This window comes from Manis pentadactyla, chromosome 11, assembly GCF_030020395.1.
Source record: "Manis pentadactyla isolate mManPen7 chromosome 11, mManPen7.hap1, whole genome shotgun sequence".
Taxonomy (NCBI): domain Eukaryota; kingdom Metazoa; phylum Chordata; class Mammalia; order Pholidota; family Manidae; genus Manis; species Manis pentadactyla.
Genome location: NC_080029.1, coordinates 124463763 through 124481972, shown reverse-complemented (window position 1 = coordinate 124481972; position 18210 = coordinate 124463763). Strand labels below are relative to the sequence as shown.

The window sequence follows — 18210 nt, the reverse complement described above, 5'->3', positions numbered from 1 at the left end:
CTCTTATTAAATCGTACATTCTTTGGCATACAGAAATGTTTTCCTTATTATATTAAGTAGTTTTAATTCGAACTTAAAACCATTTGGTACTTTAACCTTCAGTGAACATTGAAAAATAGGCCATTGTAAACTGTTAACACCAGCATTCTTCATATTGATACATTTATGAATGTATTTTATCATTTTTGAAAATGTGTCTTACAGTAGCACAATTTCTCATTAAGCACAAAATATGTCTATATAACTTTGCAAAACTAAGAATTTTGGTTACCACAAAATTCTCAGGCTGTTTGCAGATATACACACTGTTATACATTAATACAGTATTATTATTAAGATGTTCGTTTGCTACACTTGTTTACTTATTTTTACCAACCATGCCAGATTACTTATAAAACTTTTACCAAACATTAGACAAAGTCAAGCTTTTCTTTAAGCATCTTCTTGAAATATTTAACAGGTAATATCAACTTAAATGACTTCAAGTAAACTTTGGCAGCTGATAGCTATAAGGACATGTCTGTTTCAGTTAAACTTAAATTAGCATTAATGCTTAATATTTTTTATTAGATTTTCTGGAAGTTTTGGAATGCCCAAAGTTCACAAGCACTTGTTTTTAAATCAGTTTTTATTAATACCATCCAGAGGTAGAAAATATTTTTTATTTACACACTTAGACACAAAAACATACAGATTGAGACATAATGACCACAGTTAGCAACACTTTTCATAAAAGAACATATACACAGACAAACTGATACAAAGATTTGAGTTACTAATATTCAATTGCCTTCTTTCTTTTTAACTTATTTGATTAACAGTACTTCAGTTCTCAAGAATACACTCTAAGGGCGAGCAGTTTACATAACTGGGTTAAGGTTTAGATGGCCCCAGACTAAAAGGGCCGATGAAGGCTCTGAACTGATAGGGACTGTGTGTGTCCAGGGGGCTGGAAACGAAATGCAAGTACAATTCTAGCACCACTCACTTAAATCCAGGCTGTATTGTAAAAGATAAATTTCTTCTGTCTCAGGGAGTCTAGTTTAAGACTTCCCAATTTTCAAAGATAATGATGAACCCAGTAAGTAGAATAGATTTTCACTAAAAGAATTTAGAAAACTAGTTCCATATTGTAGTAGTTCACAGGACTTTTGACCATTTTCTTTCCCTGTGGCAAAATATATTTAGCTGCATAACATTATATTTTATGCTTCTTTCAGGGGCCAAGCTTCTCTAATCAGAGTGTTTGTATTGAGGCCAGGTTTGTGGGCAGAACACTGTAAGATAAATTCCAATAAATTCCAACCGAAGTAAGCAGGCAAAGAGAGGCAACAAAGGGACAGGCAGTTTATTTGAACGCAATCCCTGGGTGATGTTCCATGGTCTGAAACAGGCTGAGGAAGTCACACCCAGCAAGGCAGGCAGCAAGTTTTTAAAGAAGGCAGGGGGAAGGAGAGCAAAGGTGTACAGTGGCACGAGGATTGGCTCATCTAGGGTACGTGGGGGTCTCTCATTGGCCTTTAGCCAGGTAATGGAAAGTTACTACTAATCTTTTAGCTTGGGGGAAGGGCTCTAGTTGGGAGGGTTATCCGATCAGGCTCTGGAATGTTGTCAGACTGGAACCTGTTGGTCTCTTCGCCTCGTTTGGTGAGGTCTGAGCTTGTCCATCAGGTTCACCCCTTCCCCTGAAGCCTCCAGCCTTACATTCCAGCCTTTTGGTCATAATGGGTGATGACTTGATGTGACTATTTCTGGCTGACAAGGGGTGTCATGGGGAGGGGTTAAAGGCTGGTTGATGGCTGGAGGAGGCTCAGTCAGGAGGGGCAAGTATTTGTGCAGCAACAGTTGATTAACTTTTATGTGTGAAATTTCTGCCATGTGTTGAAGGAACTTGAAAACACATGGGGCAATTAAGAGTAAACCACAAACTGTTATTAAGGGGTCTAGCAGAGGCATTGGCCATGCCATTATGGGAGACTGAAGCCACCCATAAGGGCCGCCTTCACGTACTCATGTTTTGTGGAGGTCTTTTTGTAGTTCTTGTAGTTTTTTAATGCTTTGTTCTACGACCCCAGACTCATAGTAGCAGCATTCTTCCTGCAGGAAAATACAGGTTCTGCCCTTTTCTGCGGTGAGCAGATCTAAGGATTGCCGATTTTGAAGGGTGACCTGGGCAAAGGAAGTAAGTTGTCGCTGGAGGGAAATAAGGGAGGTCGAGGTTTCTCCCAAGGTTAGGTTCACTCTATCGTCTAATGCTGCCAATTGACTTGCTAGACGCCGAGAGCTGACTAAGCTATGTCCTAATGCTCCTGCCCCTGTGGCAGCCGCGGCCACTGCAGTAACTAGGCTCACTCCCACTAGCACCGGTAGAAAAACCGCCCTCTTCTGTCTAGTGTTTTGATATATAGACCATTCGTCTCGTGCCTGTCTTACATCAGGTTTGCTGTACAATGTTAGTTGGGACACCAGCATCACTGAAAAGCAGGGTCTTACCATGATGCTGTTGATGCATTGGGTAAGCGTATTATTGCACCAGAAGAACCCGCCCTCTTGAAGGGAGATTGGAGTGTCTACAGTTACCCGTCATCAACATTGGCTTCCCATTGACAATTCTGAGATGGTGGAATGCTGGGTCAGGTAGCAGGTCAGTGGGGATGATGGTTCTTCGCTCCGTTTTCTGGTGGCCCCAGACCTATGTCAAGCTTTGGGCTCAAGGCTTGTTTTCCACATTGGTACCTCACTTAAAGGGGAGGCCGCAGTCTTTTTCAGAGTTTACTGGTTGAGCCTAGAAAAAAACTAATGGGAACTGCCGCCACCGGGGGGCGTTGGAGGGAGGCGCAGAGGAAACAGTCAGACACAGTGCTGAGGATATGTGAAGCATTAAGAAATTGCACTGTTTCTCTAATAACTCCGGCCCAGGAAAGTGGTGCTCCTGCTGGTCGTAGTGAGGGGGGGTAGGGGTCCGACTGACTCTTCTGTTTTAGTTCCTGTTCTGTTTTTAGAATATTAGTTGATATCTGTGCCTGGGTGTTTAGAACTTCCGTGAGAGTGGGATTTACAGTGGTCCATTCCCTCTGATGTATACTGTGCCCTGTGGGGAGGCTTGGTAACTATCGTATAGCTTGCCCTGTACTCCTTTTTCCCAGCATGGATCTCATGGGTCGCTAATGTATAGCCTATCTTGTATTCTGAAGAACATGTTGTCAGAGACTCCTCTTGCTGTTTTTTCTACTGCATGAACTCTACATGTGTCTAATTCAAGATGATATCCCCCATACATGTCAGACTGGAAAATACATGTATGAGAGATTTGGTCGTACAGAAAGCACAGTGTAGGGTTTGAGAAGGTGTTTAAGATGTCTGTGTGTACCGGTATTTGAATTGGTGCCTGACAACCTACACGTGGGCAACTTTGGGTGCCTACTTCTTTGTTGATTCCATAAAGAGTTAGTTGGAGCTTAAACTTCCATGCAGAATAACTCTGCCTGGAGACCCCCGGGCTATTCATCTGGCTGGTTGTACTTGACACGACTAACCCACAGCTTAAGAGGACCCACCTCACAAGACACCCACTCATCATGTCTGGGTACCCGTTTGAGCCTAGAAAGGTGATACCAGGAGGAGTGCCCATGTAATTTGACTGCTGAGGGCGTAGTGAGGATTACTGTATAAGGCCCTGTCCAGCAGGGTTGGAGAGATTTTGGCTGGAGTTCTCTTAGGAGTACCTCGTCTCCTGGCTGAAGGATCGCTATGTCTCCTGGGTTGTTGGATGACGTAGGTTGGGGTAGGAGCTGGTCTGCGTGTTCCCTAAGAAGATGTCTCAACAGTGTAAAGTAAGGAAGGTAGGAGGCCAAAGGAGGCGAGGTAGCGGGCAGGCCTGTGTTTAGTAAGAAGGGCCTGCCATAGATCAGCTCAAATGCGCTTAGTCCAGCTGGTCCCCGGGGGGCAGCACGCAGCCGAGCGAGAGCCATGGGGAGAAGATCAGGCCACGAGAGCTTTACCTCTAGAGACAACTTAGTTGGTCTTTTAAGAGACCGTTAGCCCTTTTGACCTTACCCAACGATTGGGGGTGGTAGGGTATATGGAGGTTCCAGGTGATATTGAGAGCCTCGGCTGTTAGCTGAGTGACCTGAGAGATGAAAGCAGGCCCATTGTCCGACTGTAGCGAGGCAGGCAGGCCAAAGCGGGGGATGATATGTACCACCAATATCTGTGACACTACCGAAGCTGTCTCTTGGCTGGTGGGGAAGGCTTCAATCCACTCTGAAAAGGTATCAACCAGAACTAGTAAATATCTGAGCTTTTTATGCTTAGGCATGTGGGTGCAATCGACCTGCCAGTCCTGTCCGGGGATGGTTCCTCTCATCTGGTGGAGGGCCATCCAGATCTTCAGAGCACCTTGAGACGAGACGCAATGACAAGTAGTGCAGGTTTGGTGCACCTGATCTATGGCCTTGCGGAGACCATAAGGGGCAAATATGGGGGAGAGAAACTGGTGTATGGCTTCCGGCCCAATGTGTAGAAACTGATGAATTTTGGATATGACATCTCTGCCTTGGGCTTGGGGAAGGGCAATTCGTCCCCCGAGATATATCAATCCCTGATCTCCCAATGCCCCCCCTTGATGTAGAAGCGTTCACCTTTTGTCATCGGGGTATTGGGGCAATAGAGAGGGGGAAAGAAACAGCACAGAGGGTTGCCCCGACCTGGATGTTAATTTTTGGGCTGTGTTGTCTGCCAACGCATTACCTCTGGTTACTGGATCATTTCTAGTCTGATGTCCCTTACAATGCACGATGGCCACTTCTTTGGAGTCTTGTAGGGCCTGTAGCAGGCGGCTGATAGCCCTACCATTCATGATTGGGGTTCCCTTAGTGGTAAGGAAGCCCCTTTCCTTCCAAATTGCAGCATGAGTATGTGTAATTAGGAAGGCATATTTAGAATCAGTATAAATTGTGGCCCTCTTCCCGGCTGCCAGCTGTAACACCCTGGTAAGAGCTACTAATTCAGCTTTCTGGGAGGTGGTCCCAGATGGGAGTAGGTTTGCTTCTGTCACCTGTGACAGAGTCACCACTGCATAGGCCGCCCTTTGCCCTCCATCACTCTCCTTCACCAAGCTTCCGTCCACAAAAAAAGTCAAGTCAGGGTCTTCAAGGGACATGTCCTGTAGGCCCTCTCTAGATTTCTTAAGAGCCTCTACAATCTCTACACAGGAATGAGTGGGCTAATCTGCCTGATCTCTGATGGGAAGCAAGGAAGCTAGGTTAAGGGGTGGAGAGACTTTTAGGTTTACCTGCGGATGTTCAATGAACAGAAGATGGAATTGTTGTACCCTTGAAGGACTCAAGGAGGCCAGGGATTTATGACTCAGAAAATCCTGTAACTGGTGTGGGGAATACACAGTAATGGGCTGTTGGAGGGTTAATTTCAGGGCTTCTCGGGCCAGACTTCCCGCAGCTGCCAGGGCTGGGAGGCAAGGCTGCCACCCCCTGGCAGTGGTATCTGTTTGGAGAGAAAGGCAACGGGACGGTACCCCGGCCCCACTGGCTGTACCAGCACTCCGGAGGCCACTCCTGCCCTCTCTTCTGTATATAGGGTAAAGGGCTTAGTTAAGTCAGGGAGCATCAATGGGAGGGATGAAAGCAACGCATCCTGAAACTGATTGAAAGCAGAAGCCACCTCAGTGGATGAAGTCAGTGGCCCAGTAGGAGTCTCCGTGGCAGCTGCGTAAAGTGATCTGGCCAGAAGGGCAAAGTTAGGCACCCAGTGTCTGAAAAACCCTACTAATCCTAGAAAGGATAGTATCTCAGCTCCTGAAGTAGGTGGCAACAGAGCTTTAATCGCAGCCACTCAGTCTGCCATCAGGGCTTTAGTGGTGGGAGTTAGAGTTAGCCCAAGGTATGTAACCTGGGGTAGAGACAGCTGTGATTTGGCAGGGGATACCCTGTATCCCATGTCTGCCAGGAAATTAAGAAGGGATGTGGTGTCTAGAACCAAGGCCTCCTTTGAGGGGCTGCAAAGTAAAAGATCATCCACGTATTAGAGGAGAGTACTCTCGCCCATTGAATGTCATGAGAGGTCCTCTGTCAGGGCCTGTCCAAAAAGATGGGGGCTATCTCTAAAACCTTGAGGTAGAACTGTCCAGGTCAATTGTCTAGATCGACAGGTATCAGGGTCTTCCCACATAATGGCAAATAGCGGCTGTGAGTCTAAGTGGAGAGGTATAGTGAAAATGGCATCTTTAAGGTCCAGTACAGTAAAATGAGAGGTACCGGAAGGGACCTGAGACAGAAGAGTATATGGGTTAGGCACTAGTGGGTGTAAGGGAATAACAGCCTCGTTAATTATTTGGAGGTCTTGAACGAGGCGATACGCTCCAGAAGGCTTTTTTACTGGCAAGATGGGAGTATTGCATGGAGAGTTAGTTGGTACTAAAGGCCCCTGCGAGAGTAGATGATAAACAATAGGCTGTAGTCCCCTTCGATGAGCCTGCGAAATAGGAAATTGAAGCTGAGAAGGGAAACAGGATGGGTCTTTAAGGCGTATTAAAACTGGGGTGTGGTGGGTTGCCACCACAGGGGTGGAGATGTCCCACACGACCAGATTGACAGCAGTCCAGGAAGTCGGGAGACTCAGGTTACTGTCGTCTAACTCTCCTTCGCTGACCAAAGCAATGAGGGAATTGCTGGCATCCTGTAAGCATTTAAAAGGTAGGAGGGAAATAGAGGCCCCTAACTTATAGAGCAAATCCCGTCCTAACAGAAGGGTAGGACAGGAAGGCATGACTAGAAAGGAATGGGTAAATGGGATACCCTGGAAGGTGCAGGCCACCAGGCCCATCTCTAAAGGCTTCGAGAGGGTTCCCGTGACCCCAACTATGGAGACTTTGGCAGGGTTCAAAGGCCCTTTAAAGGAGGGGAGAACAGAGTAGGTAGCCCCCATATCCACCAAGAAGGAGATGGGTTTATCCGCTACCCACAGCTTGGCCCTGGGCTCGGAGAGGGTGATTGAGGTGTCCGAGTCCAGGCGTCTTCAGTCTTCGAGGATGCCTAGCAGGTCTGAAGGGTATTCCTTCAAGGGCGTCCGCCCCCCGTGGGGTTCTGCCACCAGAGGAGGACCACCCCCGAGTGGACAGTCTACTTTCCAATGACCTCACCGCAGCTGGGGCATGGTCTGGTTGGTCTGTGTGGTTGGTTGGGGCACTTCCGTGCCCAGTGCCCTTCTTCGCTGCACCAAAACAAAGGGCCCGGAGGTTTGAGTTGATCTTCAGGGACACTTCGACGATCTCCACGAGCCGGCCCCAGAGCAGCTGTTATGGCGTGAGTCTGTTCTGCCATTCAGGCAGCTGACCTCCTCTTGCTCTCGTCCTCTCGGGCATGAAAAAGTTTAAATGCCATATCTACCAGGTCTCCTAGAGAGGTCTGGGGACCATCCTCAGCCTTTTTAAGCTTGCGCCTGATGTCAGGAGCTGACTGAGTTATAAAATGCATGGCTAGGAGAGAGGAACCTAACGCTGAGGCTGGGTCAATTTTAGTAAAAGTTCCTAGAGTTTCTTTTAGGCATTTGAGGAATTCTGATGGGTTTTCATCAGGCTTCTGGGTAATCTCTCTAAGCTTATCATAATTGATAGCCTTTTGGGCGGTTGAGTTCATACTTGCCAATAAGTAGCGAACCATGCAATCCCGGCATGCCTCACCCTCTGGAGTATTATAATCCCACATGGGTTCCTGTAGAGGAACAGCTTGCCTGCCCATAGGTTTCCATTCATCTGTGGCATGGGCTTCATTGGCACAGTGCTGTGCTGCTGCCATGACACGGTCATATTCTTCCGGGGTTAGAGTGGATTGGAGGACTACATGTACATCATGCCAGGTGAGCTTATAAGCTCCAGTGAGATATTTAAACTGCTTAGCGAACATTATGGGGTTGGAGGAAGAGGACCCCAATCACTGTTCTACTTGGGATAAGTCTGCCAGAGAAAAAGGAACATGAACCTGCACTACTCCTTCAGCCCCTGCTACCTCCCTCAGAGGAGCCATCATGTGAGCTTGAGACCACTGTGACTTAGAGCAGGTTACAGGAGGGCTACACCATTTGGGCACCAGCTGTAGCAAGTAAGATGGCGGTGGGTTCAAGGGAGGGGGCGGAGGGGGCGACCTTGGCAGTGGGGGATACAACTTGGGAATCGATGCAGAGCTTGAAGGCAGGGAACTGGGGTATGGGGGAGTTTTACCTGTTTTATCCAAAGTGGAGTCGGCACCTGTGGAGCAAGATGGTGGTGCGACTGGAAGGAAAGGGGAACAAGATGGTGGAGAAACCGGAAGAGAAGGCGAACAAGATGGCGGAGAAACCGGAAGAGAAGGAAAACAAGGTGGTGGAGAAACTGGAAGAGAAGGATAATGAGATGTTGAAGAAACCAGAAGAGAAGGAGAACGAGATGGTGGAGAAACCGGAAGAGAAGGTTAACAAAATGGTGGAGAAACCAGAAGAGAAGGAGAACAAGATGGCGGAGAAACCGGAAGAGAAGGAGAATGAGATGGTGAAGAAACCGGAAGAGAAGGAGAACGAGATGTTGGAGAAACTGGAAGAGAAGGAGAACGAGATGGTGAAGAAACCGGAAGAGAAGGAGAACAAGATGGAGGAGAGATACATTGACATTGAAGAAGGGAGCTGCCACCCGCAGTGGGCCTGGAGAAGCAGGAAGGGGGGTAGCCGAGATCCTCCACCAAGTCCGTCAGAGAAGAGCTTCCCAGTAATAGAAGAGGTAGAGATTGGCGGTCTTTGGTGGAGGCCTGGGCTAACAAAACTTGGGAAGGAGTACACTTAACACACAGATCTGGGTGGGTGTGCAGAGTCCAAAAAGCCTGCACATATGGGATTTCACTCCACTTTCCTCTCCGATGGCAATAGTTAATTAGTTAAGTCTGTGAGGAGGCCAAAATGGAAAGTTCCCTCAGGGGGCCAGTGAGATTGGTTGTCCAAGGGATACTGAGGCCAGGTCTGAGAGCAAAGGAAGAACAGCTTCCATTTGCGAACTTCCCGGGACAGATAGTAGCCAAATTAGAAATGAGACACCGCAGTGGGGTCTGAGCCTCCTCTTTTGAGGGCTGGTTCCCCATGTCTGCATCACCCCCCAACTAATCCTGCTGAGAGGAGCACCCAGTGTCCCAAGTGCACCAAGTCAGGGGAGTCGTCCTGGGAGCCTGGGTGAGGGACGTCTCCCACACCGCAGTGCCAGGGGCAGGCCAAATGCCTGCAGAGGGTGGGCTGAATGCCCAGGCGCCGGATGTCCCCCTGGACATACGTATGATTTCTAATGGACCAGGTGAAATGGAGTTAGGAAGGGAAACAGACCGGGGGAAACTGAGGGGCTCACCGGAAGATAGTCCATGCAGCAGAGAGCAGGCTGAGGTTCTGGGTCGGGGAAGGAGGGGGCGGAGCCACCAGTGGCCAGTCAGGGCCCTGCGCTCATGCTCCTTCCCGGGATTTCGGCACCAAATGTAAGATAAATTCCAATAAATTCCAACCGAAGTAAGCAGGCAAAGAGAGGCAACAAAGGGACAGGCAGTTTATTTGAACGCAACTACCGGGTGATGTTCCATGGTCTGAAACACAGGCCAGGGAAGTCACACCCAGCAGGGCAGGCAGCAAGTTTTTAAAGAAGGCATGGGGAGGGAGAGCAAAGGTGTACAGTGGCACGAGGATTGGCTCATCTAGGGTACGTGGGGATCTCTCATTGGCCCTTAGCCAGGTACTGGAAAGTTACCACTAATCCCTTAGCTTCAGGGAAGGGCTCTAGTTGGGAGGGTTATCCGATCAGGCTCTGGAATGTTGTCAGACTGGAACCTGTTGGTCTCTTTACCTCCTTTGGTGAGGCCTGAGCTTGTCCATCAGGCTTACCCCTTGCCCTGATCCTCCAGCCTTACAAACACAAGACACTTCTTTTTTAGAGTTTAGGGATTCGATTGCTCCCAGTTAGTTTTCCTAGTTTCTTCTGCCCAAGCTTTAGTCATTCCTTGAGAGGCCCCTGCCTGTCTGATAAGTGCAGGGACTGTGTGGCTTTTCACTGCTAGAGTCTTGATCTGAGTCACAAGCTTGTTTCACTTCCCTGGGGCTGCAGACAAGGAAATGCCTATCCCCAGGACGCTGACTCTAAAGAAGGAGTCAGTAAAATAGAGCCATTTACATGTTGGTCTGAGGGTTCAGCTTAATTATTTTATAGACTCCATTTACATTACACAGGAGAAAGTGGTGCAGGTCTAAAAGGGCTGCTTTGAATGGGGAGCAGGGGAATTTTTCCCAAGGCCAGAAACAAAATTCAGGGCTGCCATGGACATATATGGTGTGGTTTATGCTCTTAAACACCAGATTATCCCACTACCTGGGAATTATCCTGCTAGTCACTCACTGCAGGAAATCTGATCTGTGAGGTAAGAGGTCGGGGATAATCTGCATCTTTCGCATTGGCAACAGCCTATTCGGAGGTTCACTCAGCGCTATTGGATTGATCAGCCAGAGCCGACATCCAAAGAACACTGTCTACTAGTCATTCTGCATTTGGAGTCTGCAGATTAGGATAGGAAAGTAGGAAATAGGCTCAGCCACTTCCCAACATTCCCATCCATCCATTGGCAGGGGATCAAGGAGCGGCAGACCCTAGGAAACCTTTCACCCGAGACTTAAGACTGGTAGCTGATGCTAATCGTCTTTTAAGTGGCTAATGGATGCCCAGACATATTTTATGAGATAAAGAGTGCAGCATTAAGTCAGGAATAAGAGCGAAGCATTAGATCTCCTACCTTGCGGTGGTGAGCATCAGGTTCCGTGAAACTAATGAAGTTAGAAGAGAGGGACGCCCCCTGCCTCACTCAGAGGCCAGGGTGAGCTGAAGAAGAAGGTTGGAAGTCAGAGACAGAGAGAGACAGAGAGGCGCTCTTCACGGATACCCAGTTGGGCTGTCGGGGTCCGATTCCAGGCATGCAGGCCTTTGAGAAGCCGCTGAAGTGTAGCCTCAGCCTAGACTCTCACAGTTGCCCACGGCCTTCCTCAGTCCCTCGCATCCAGGGAGATGCCTCTGAAGGGGAATCCTGGCCTCCACTCAGCTGACTTTCCTGGCTCCCATGGGAGAGAAATAGGGGATCCACTGAGGGAGATGCAGGGGAACCTGTCGCTTGCGACTTTGAGATCAGCAGCTGGGCTCATCCCATTTAAGTGGTTGATGAGCATCTGATGTTGTGTGCCATAGATGGCTTCCTTCTATAAGGACAGTGATGGAAAAGGTAGACTTAGATGCTGATACTCACCTCTGAGGTTATCCCGGGTGAGCCCCTAAAAATGGGGAGTTTGTATAGGTTGCAAAGCAAGAGTGATCAAACTATGTAAAGACCAGACAGGTACAGGAATAGCATCGCCCTATCTATGAGCTTTCTTAAAATCTTTCATAACAGTAGCCCAGTTTGTTTGAGGGTTCCCTGTGGTGGCAACCAATAACAGTATTTTTGTTGTTGTTGTTATCATTAATCTGCAATTGCATGAAGAGCATTATGTTTACTAGGCTCCCCCCTTCACCAAGTCCCCCCCACCACAATCCCCATTACAGTCACTGTCCATCAGTGTAGTAAGATGCTGTAGAATCACTACTTGTCTTCTCTGTGTTGCACAGCCCCCCATACCTCCCCCCACATTATACATGCTAATCGTAATGCCTCCTTTCTTTTTTCCCACCCTTATCCCTCCTTCCCACCCATCCTCCCCAGTCCCTTTCCCTTTGGTAACTGTTAGTCCATTCTTGGGTTCTGTGATTCTGCTGCTGTTTTGTTCCTTCAGTTTTTCTTTATTCTTATACTCCACATGTGAGTGAAATCATTTGGTACTTGTCTTTCTCCACCTGGCTTATTTCTGAAAAGGTATCTTGCTGCGACCCTCCTTACCCAGAACGACTCAGGAGACACGGGCCCACACAAGAGATTTTGTTATCTGAAAGAGAAAGTGGCTGACCCAGAGGGGTGTGGGGAAAGAGAGAGAGAGAGAGAGCAGGGGGACAGAGAGACAGAGACAGAGAGAGAGCAGCAGCATGGTGCCTTTTATTGTGGTGGATCCACTCGGCCTGTTGCTTTGGGGGAGGGTCGGGATGTTTAGAGATAAGGCAGGGTAAGCCCAGGCAAGCCCGGCATAATTCTCACTGGCTTATATGCTTGGGACCATGGGGCAAATGGAGGATAAATTACTATATTCTTACAATTTCACTGAGCATAATACCTCTAGCTCCATCCATGTTGTTGCAAATGGTAGGATTTGTTTTCTTCTTATGACTGAATAATATTCCATTGTGTCTACATACCACATCTTCTTTATCCATTCATCTACTGATGGACACTTGGGTTGCTTCCATTTTTTGCTATTGTAAATAGAGCTGTGATAAACATAGGGATGCATCTTGTCTTTTTCAAACTGGGCTGCTTCATTCTTAGGGTAAATTCCTAGAAGTGGAATTGTTGGGTCAAATGGTATTTCTATTTTGAGCTTTTTGAGGAACCTCCATACTGCTTTCCACAATGGTTGAACTAATTTACATTCCCACCAGCAGTGTAGGAGGGTTCCCTTTTCTCTGCAACCTCGCCAACATTTGTTGTTGTCTGTCTTTTGGATGGTGGTGTGAGGTGATATCTCATTGTGGTTTTAATTTGCATTTCTCTGATGACTAGCGATGTGGAGCATCTTTTCATGTGTCTGTTGGCCAATAACAGTATTTTTTAATGTATTTATGCAATTGGGTAAAATCCTTCTTAGAAGTTTTCACTCCTGATGTTTTTAGGAGGGCACAGAGTAATTTTAAATAATTCTCCGGTTTAGCTGCTTTAGTTTCAGTTTGGCCCATTATAGTGTCGACCCCCTCCCTGCCTCTGTCCTGCAGATAATGGAGGAGATGAGTCATCGAAAATCTGAAAGGGCCAGCCAGGGGACTCAAGACATACCAGCTCAAGAGTCTTTTTGAAATCTTTTAATACATTACTCCCATCAGCTTGTCTTTGGCAGTTACACCAATGGAATGCAAAAGTCCCTGTATAAGCTGTGGATATTCTCTTTCTAAAGATGGGGAATTCCCCATGATTGCCAGAAGCTCAACTATCACAGTTTCAGCTTACCCGAAGTTGTTCCCTCTTCTGGTTCCCAGCCACCAGTCATGTCCCATGTTGGGCACCAAATGTTGCGACCTGCTGAGGTGTACTGGGAATTTACAAAAAGCACAGACAACAAAGACAGACAAACAATGGCTGCAGCAGCCCCAATGTGGCACAGCTCCTTTATTTTTATACTGCCTTTCTTGGACCTCAGCCAAATGCTATATGTATCTTTCTCTACTCAGGGGGAATAGGCCAGAACATTCTGTCGGTTTTCTTAGAATCTGCCCAGTAGTTAGGGGCGGTGTCTTCACACATCCCCAAGGTCTTCCTGTTTTCAGTGTGAGGCATCTTGGCTCGTTTTTGAGGACAAGATATGCTTTTGTGGACAGATAACTTCCAAGGCCTGCACTGGTTGTTTTCAAGCTGGTGCTTCCCTATTCTGCATTCAGACATGGGGGAAGACAAAGGCCATCCCCTACAGGCTGTTATTTCCCCATTGTATACCCATGGCTCCTTTATTGTATATTAATTGACCATATATGTTTGGGTTTATATCTGGGCTCTCTAGTCTGTTCCATTGGTTTGTGGGTCTGTTCTTGTGCCAGTACCAAATTGTCATGATTACTGTGGCTTTGTAGTAGAGTGTGAAGTCAGGGAGCATAATTCCCCCTGCCTTATTCTTCCTTCTCAGGATTGCTTTGGCTATTTGGGGACTTGTGGTTCCCTATGAATTTTAGAACTATTTGCTCTAGTTCATTGAAGAATGCTATTAGTATTTTGATAGGGATTGCATAGAATTCTGTCAATTGCTTTAGGCAGGATGGCCATTTTGACAATATCAATTCTTCCTATCCATGAGCATGGAATGTGTTTCCATTTATTGGTATCTTCTTTAATTTCATGAGTGTCTTGTAGTTTTCAGAGTATAGGTCACTTCCTTGGTTAGGTTTATTCCTAGATGTTTTATTCTTTTTGATGCAATTGTGAATGGAATTGTTTTCCTGATTTCTCTTTCTGCCAGTTCATCGTTAGTGTCTAGGAATGCAACAGATTTCTGTGTATTAACTTTGTATCCTGCAACATTGCTGAATTCAGATACTAGATCTATTGTTTTAGAGTGGATTCTTTAGGGTTTTTTCTGTACAATATCATGTCATCTGCAAACAGGGACAGTTTGAATTCTTCTTTACTAATCTGGATGCCTTTTATTTCTTTGTGTTGTCTGATTGTTATGACTAGGACCTCCAGAACAATGTTGAATAAAAGTGGGGAGAGTGGGCACCCCTGTCTTGTTCCCGATCTCAGAGGAAAACCTTTCAGCTTCTTGCTCTTAAGTATGATGTTGGCTGTGGGTTTGTCATATATGGCCTTTATTATGTTGAGGTATTTGCCCTCTATATCCATTTTGTTGAGAGTTTTTATCATGAATGGATATTGAATTTTGTCAGATGCTTTTTCAGCATCTATTGGGATGATCATGTGTTTTTTTTCCTTCTTTTTGTTGATGTGGTGGATGATGTTGATGGATTTTTGAATGTTGTACCATCCATGCGTTGTTGGGATGAATCCCACTTGATCATGTTTGATCTTTTTGATGTATTTTTGAATTCAGTTGCCAATATTTTTTGAGTATCTGTGTTTATCAGGGATATTTGTAATTTTCTTTTTTTGTGGTGTCTTTGCCTGGTTGGTATTAGAGTGATCTTGGCCTCGTAGAATGAGTTTGGGAGTATTCCCTCTTCTTCTACTTTTTGGAAAACCTTAAGGAGGATGGGTATTATGTCTTCTCTATATGTCTGATAAAATTCAGCAGTGAAACCATCTGGTACACAGGTTTTGTTCTTGGGTAGTTTTTTGATTACCAGTTCAATTTCCTTGCTGGTATTTGGTCTATTCAGATTTTTTGTTTCTTCTTAGGTCAGCCTTGGAAGGCTTTATTTTTCTAGAAAGTTGTCCATTTCTCCTAGGTTATTCAGTTTGTTAGCATATAATTTTTCATAGTATTCTCTCATAATTCTTTGTATTTCTGTGGTTACTGTAGTGATTTTTCCTTTCTCATTTCTGATTCTGTTTTTGTGTGTAGACTCTCTTTTTTTCTTGATAAGTCTGGCTAGGGGTTTATCTATTTTGTTCATTTTCTCAAAGAACCAGCTCTTGCTTTCATGGTTTCTGTCTATTGTTTTATTCTTCTCAATTTTATTTATTTTTGCTCTAATCTTTATTATGTCCCTCCTTGTACTGACTTTGGACTTCATTTGTTCTTCCTTTTCTAGTTTTGTTAATTGTGAGTTTAGACTGTTCACATGGGATTGTTCTTCTTTCCTGAGGTAGGCCTGTATTGCAATATCCTTTCCTCTTAGCACGGTCTTCACTGCGTCTCACAGATTTTGCGGTGTTGAGTTATTATTGTCATTTGTCTCCACGTATTGCTTGATCTCTGTTTCTGTTAGATCATTGATCCATTGGTTATTAAGCCTCCATGTCTTTGTGGGCTTTTTCATTTTCTTTTTGTAATTTATATCTAGTTTCATACCTTTGTGGTCTGAGAAGCTGGTTGGTACAAGTTCAATCTTTTTCAATTTACTGAGGCTCTTTTTGTGGCCTAGTATATCATATTTTCTTGAAAATATTCCATGTGCACTTGAGAAGAATGTGCTTCCTGTTACTTTTGGATGAAGTATTCTGTAGATGTCCATTAGGTCCATCTGTTCTAATATGTTGTTCAGTGCCTCTATCTTTTTACTTATTTTCTGTCTGGTTGATCTGTCCTTTGGAGTGAGTGGTGTGTTGAAGTCTCCTAAAATGAATGCATTGCATTCTATTTCTTCCTTTAATTCTGTTAGTATTTGTTTCACATGTGTTGGTGATCCTGTGTTGGGTGCATAGATATTTATAATAGTTATATCCTCTTGTTGTACTGACCCCTTTATCATTATGTAATGTCCTTCTTTGTCTCTTGTTACTTTCTTTGTTTTGAAGTCAAATTTTTCTTATACTAGTACTGAAACTCCTGCTTTTTTCTCCGTATTAGTTGCATGAAATATCTTTCTCCATTCCTTTACTTTCAGTCTGTGTATGTCTTTGGGTTTGAAGTGAGTCTCTTGTAGGCAGCATATAGATGGGTCTTGTTTTTTTATCCATTCATTGACTCTGTGTCTTTTGATTGGTGCATTCAGACCATTTACATTTAGGGTGATTATCAATAGGTATGTACTTATTGCCATTGCATGCTTTTGATTCGTGGTTACCAAATGTTCAAGGGAATTCCCTTAGTATCTAGCAATCTAATTTAACTCACTTCATATGCTATTACAAAGACAAGCTAAAGGTCTTTTTTTTCCCTCTTTTTTCTTTCTCCTCCATGTTAGGTATCATATTCTGTACTCTTTGCCTATCCCTTTATTGACTTTGGTGGTAGCTGATTTTGATTTTGCATCTGCTTAGTAATTAATTGTTCTACTTTGCTGTGGTTTTATTTCCCCTGGTGTCATCTATTTAGCCATAGGAATACTTCCATCTATAGCAGTCTCTCCAAAATGCACTGTAGAGGTGGTTTGTGGGAGGTAAATTCTCTCAGCTTTTGCTTATCTGAAAATTGTTTACTCCCTCCCTCAAATTTAAATGAGAACCGTGCCAGGTAGAGTATTCTTGGTTCAAGGCCCTTCTGCTTCATTTCATTAAATATATCTTGCCACTCCCTCTGGCCTATATGGTTTCTGTTGAGAAATCTGGTGATAGCCTGATGGGTTTTTCTTTGTACGTGATGTTGTTTCTTTCTCTAGCTGCTTTTAAAAGTCTGTCTTTATCCTTGATCTTTGCCATTTTAATTATTATGTGTCTTGATGTTGTCTTCCTTGGGTCCCTTGTGTTGGGAGATCTGTGCACCTCCATGGTTTGAGAGACTTACCTCCTTCCCAAAGTTGGGAAAGTTTTCAGCAATTACCACATCAAAGACACTTTCTGTCTATCCCTTTCCCTCTCTCTCTTCTTCTTGTACCCCTATAATGTGGATATTGTTCCCTTTGGATTGGTAACAGTTCTCTAAATATTCTTTCATTCTTAGAGATTTGTTTTCTCTCTGTGCCTCAGCTTCTTTATATTCCTCTTCTCTAATTTCTGTTCCATTTACCGTCTCTTCTACTACCTCTATTTCTGCTTTTAAATCCCTCCATTGCATGTTTCATTTCAGATACGAAATTTGTTAATGATTGAATCTCCATCCTAAATTTGTCCCTGAGTTCTTGAATATTTTTCTGTACCTCCATGAGCATGTTTATCATTTTTATTTCAGACTCTCTTTCAGGAAGATTGGTGAGTTCAGTTCACTTGGCCCTTTTTCTGGGGTTTGTGAGATTTTTATGTGAACCAGGTTCCTTTGATGTTTCATAATTCTATGTGGTGCCCTCTAGTGCCCAGAAGCTCTAGTCTCTGGAGCTTCTCAGCCCCTAGAGTGAGGTTAGGGATCGTAGGGCAGCAGTGTTGGTGCCTGTGGGGAGTAAAGAGCTGTTTCCTAATTCCTGGCTGCAGTGCCTGTCTCCAGTATCAGAGCCAGTGGGCTGAGCACACAGGTGTAAACCTCTGTGCTTTGTGTCTTTAAGTGTTCTAGGCAGGGCCTCCCTGTGGCTGTCCTGAATTCAGCGCAGTGACTGCTGGTTTGCGAGCAAGTGCTGGCAGGTCAGGAGAAGGCTCAGCAGGCTGCATGTCACAGTGGGGCACCTCGGAGCTGAGTAGACAACCAGGGCAATGGAGTGCCTGAAGCTTCTCAAAGTTCCTCACCTGCTGGGCAGAGCACACCCAACCTTGTCCACCTATCCCTTCTCCTGTGTAGCAAGCTCTGTGTAAACCCCACCCCTTCAGCAGCCCTCTTGCTGCTAGGAAGCCTCTCAGACTGCCCACCTTTCCTTTTTCCCAGAGTGACTGGATGTGGTTCCCTTTCTGCACAAATGGCCAGAATCTCAGTCTCTCAAGCACTCTGCCTATCCCAGCTCTCCAACCCCACCAACCTCCAGAGCACCACACAACTTGTGTTTCTGTTCCAAAGCATACCTCCAGGGCTCGGTCTTCAGCAGTCTTAGGCTTCCACCCC

The 18210-nt window shown here is 45.4% G+C and overlaps 1 protein-coding gene across 5 annotated transcripts in view; it reads left to right on the top strand.

Moving 5' to 3' along the window:
• Positions 1-18210, top strand: part of UBE2Q2 (ubiquitin conjugating enzyme E2 Q2) — a 115561-nt gene that overhangs the window by 80113 nt on the left and 17238 nt on the right. The window lies entirely within an intron of this gene.